Consider the following 3,305-nt stretch of genomic DNA (forward strand, 5'->3'; position numbering starts at 1 on the left):
GAGATTTGACGTTTGAGAACACTGGTGAGCGTGCTGCTTGCCGACGGGGGCTTCGGAAAGGGGGGGTTGTTGAAAAAGGAGAGCGAGCAGAGAGCTGTGGCTCGTGGGGGGTGTGAGAAAGAGAGAGGAGCGGGTGGTCGGGTGAGAAGAGAAGCAGAGCGAGTGTGCCGACGACGAAGAGTTGAAAGGTTGCGCACGTTGGGTCAGGAGGAGGAACGACGACAACAACAACGACAGCAACAGACGACAACGAGGTCGGAGATGGGGGGTGGTGGTTGTTGTTGTTGGGTTGTGGTTTGACGGCAACAGCGACGAATTGATGGATGTGTGGAGAGGACACCGAAGGAAAAAAGGGAAAAAAGGTGTGGTTGAGGTTGGATAGGTAGACCAAGCAGCAGTAGTTGTCGCTTGGGTAGGTAGGTCCGGGTGTGAGGAGAATGCTTAGAATGCGAGCTCCAGGGGTGGTTGCGACAGCTGACCAGTCAGAGACGCCCTCTGGGCACTTAGTAGTGATTCTCGCCGGGGGCGGGCAGCGGGCAGGATGAGGATGAGTCCAAAGGGTGGAGCAGTTCGATTTCGATTGCAGGAGACGATGCTGGGGTCCGTTTTGACGGTACACACCCAGGACTTGGTTCCATTCATTTTAGTGGTGAGTTGGTAGCGTAGTAGCCAGTGGGTGGTACGTAGTGTGATTTTTATTTCCATTTCTTTTTTGATACTTTATTTATGACTTCTATTCCCTTGTCTGAAAATACTTGTAGGCTATGATGGTTCTAATGAGAAGAAGAGAAAGAGGAAGAAGAGGAGTGGTGGGGTTGAGAAACCACACATACGAGCTCACGAATACTGAATAGAGGTGAACAGAGAACCCCCCCGCCGGTCTGGTAGGCAAAGATTACATTACTACCGCAAGTGCATCAATGTTATTTGTTGGATAATGTACCTCAACTCGACACGGGATTTGAATGTCAAATGCAATAGAAAACCGATCACGTCCCTTAGTATTGTGTTTATGCACATATTACTATCACGTGAAACCTTGGGCCAGCCAGAAGAGAATATAGAGAGTCTTTCGCTTCTTCTCTTGATATTACTCTGATAAATCAAGACAACAAAAAAAAAAATGGATTCATTTGAGTGAATGGAGGCCTGCTGGGTCTAGGTACCTAGCAAGTACCTAGTTTTGGCAGTGGGCGGGCGACGTGGAGCGAGAGAGGGAGGGGTGGGCACTTGTGGTCCATGCTGAAAGTGGGAATACATAGTAGAGGGAGAAAAAAAAAAGGAGATTCAACTTAGCACCGGCTCCAAAATTCGAGATTACATTCAATTGCCCTCTTCTGCGTATACGACCGATGCGCAAACTGTACAGACACTGTGTCCAGCATAAGCATTTTCAGTCGGTTTCATTATTGCTACCTGAGGAAGCAAGGCCCTGGTTGACTGACTGACTGCCTTGTGCCTACTTTGCTTGCTGGTCTGTCTGCCTGTCTCCGGTGGTGCCAAGCAAGCTTGGTTGGTAAGCTGTTCATCAACCCCCATTGGAATAGTCTCTCTTCTAAACATGGGCACTGTGCTGCGAAGAGGTTAGAAGGACCCAACCACTTTGCTCACCTACATTACGGAATACCCTACTGATTGATTACCTTTGCTTGCCTACCTGACCCCTACATGCGCTATTCACGCACAATTTACTTTCAAGGTACATTGGCGTGGATGAGTGATGAGTTTGGTAGACTACGGTAACTTTCTATGTCTCCCGTTGGATGTGGTCCTTTTTTTTTTTTTTTTTTTTCCCTTTCAACGGTGCGGTGAAGCGCGGCATGGGTAAAGGTGCACCACATACATACATTACAACACAATACTGAGCGCGTGAGCTTGACTTTCACCTAACCAAAGCATTGCTCAATGCTGACGTTAATATAATGAACTTGATAGTAAGCCAGAGTGTCCGTCGTTAGCGGATACGCAGATCATCCGACACTGAAGTGCCGTTTGCCCTGAGCGAGACGAGAGTCCATGGTGGCAAAACCAGGACATGTTCCGCTGCTGGTACCCACGACTCCAGTCGAAGATCGTGAAGAAGAAGAACGGCGTTGTTGTCCATCGTCTTTTATTATTGCACTACACAGGCTGGCCACTCGCCATCTGGCACTACCACCTTACACTACTTGCCATCACCTCGTGGCATGATGAGCTACCACATTACTACTACTGTGTGCTAATTGAAGACGACCGATGCGGGCCTCTAGTCTATCAAGTCCAGCCGCTAGACAAAATCCCAAGTTGGCTCGAACTCGGCATTTTACGCTATTCATTCCTTTTCAGCTCACTGGCGGCACGGGTCTTGATGAGTTGCTCAGTACAGATGCGGATGAAGGATGAGACAGGAGGCTCTTCGCGCCCGCTGCTGAAGAAAAAGCCCACCGAGGCCGTCGTTCGCCTACTGCTCACAAGCGCCAAGCCCGTCTGCCACTTAGTGAAATTGAGCTCGACGCAAGTCAAGACATTTCAAGCTCCAATTCTCTTTGCCAACTACCGACTAGGAGGCAACTAAAAACTACTCAGATTACAGCAATACGAATATCATACTCAACAGATGGAAACCAGCTTTTGTTGAATCTTTTGTGTGTTAGGGCCCGCGGGGTTGAAAAGACCATCCCGATGACCAGTAGCCCTCCGTTCCGCAGTATCACTACAGATGTACTGGTATTCCGGGCACTGCTGAATGAGCAGGTAATGTATACACCCATCAGGGCAATTCAACTAGCCTCGGTGAAGTACATGGGAAGATGGGAAGAGAGCGAGTGATCCAGAATGAGTCGTGACAAGTCATGGCAGGACAACACGACAGACATGATATCAATTATATCTTGCCTTGATCCACTGGAGAGAGACAAAGTAGCTATTCACTAATCCTTCCAATGTGTACATGGGAAACTCCTAGCTTCGCTGCACCCAATTGGTCTGATGGCACCGAGCCCAGAATGTTCAGGTGGAATAATTTGACTGATGGCCGACTTACTACTGTGTGGTATTATGTTAGATACACAGGAGGTCGCTGCGACTGTATAAATAGTTAGGCCCTAGTACCTGCAGCTGCATTCGTAAAATGACACTGTCCGCGGGCAAGTTTCTTGACTCCTTTGGATGCCAGCCGCCGAGAGGCGAGATTGGGGGCCAATCAATACATTATGTACCTTGTCTACCTCTACATACAGCAGTGCAGATAAGGTACCCTGACCAGGTTGTAGGTGGTACGTAGGTTGTTGCCCTGAGTGTGTACATAGTATGGGGTATTATGGATG

The sequence above is a fragment of the Pestalotiopsis fici genome (genome assembly GCF_000516985.1).
Source record: "Pestalotiopsis fici W106-1 unplaced genomic scaffold PFICI_Scf_3, whole genome shotgun sequence".
In the NCBI taxonomy this organism is placed as follows: Eukaryota; Fungi; Ascomycota; class Sordariomycetes; order Amphisphaeriales; family Sporocadaceae; genus Pestalotiopsis; species Pestalotiopsis fici.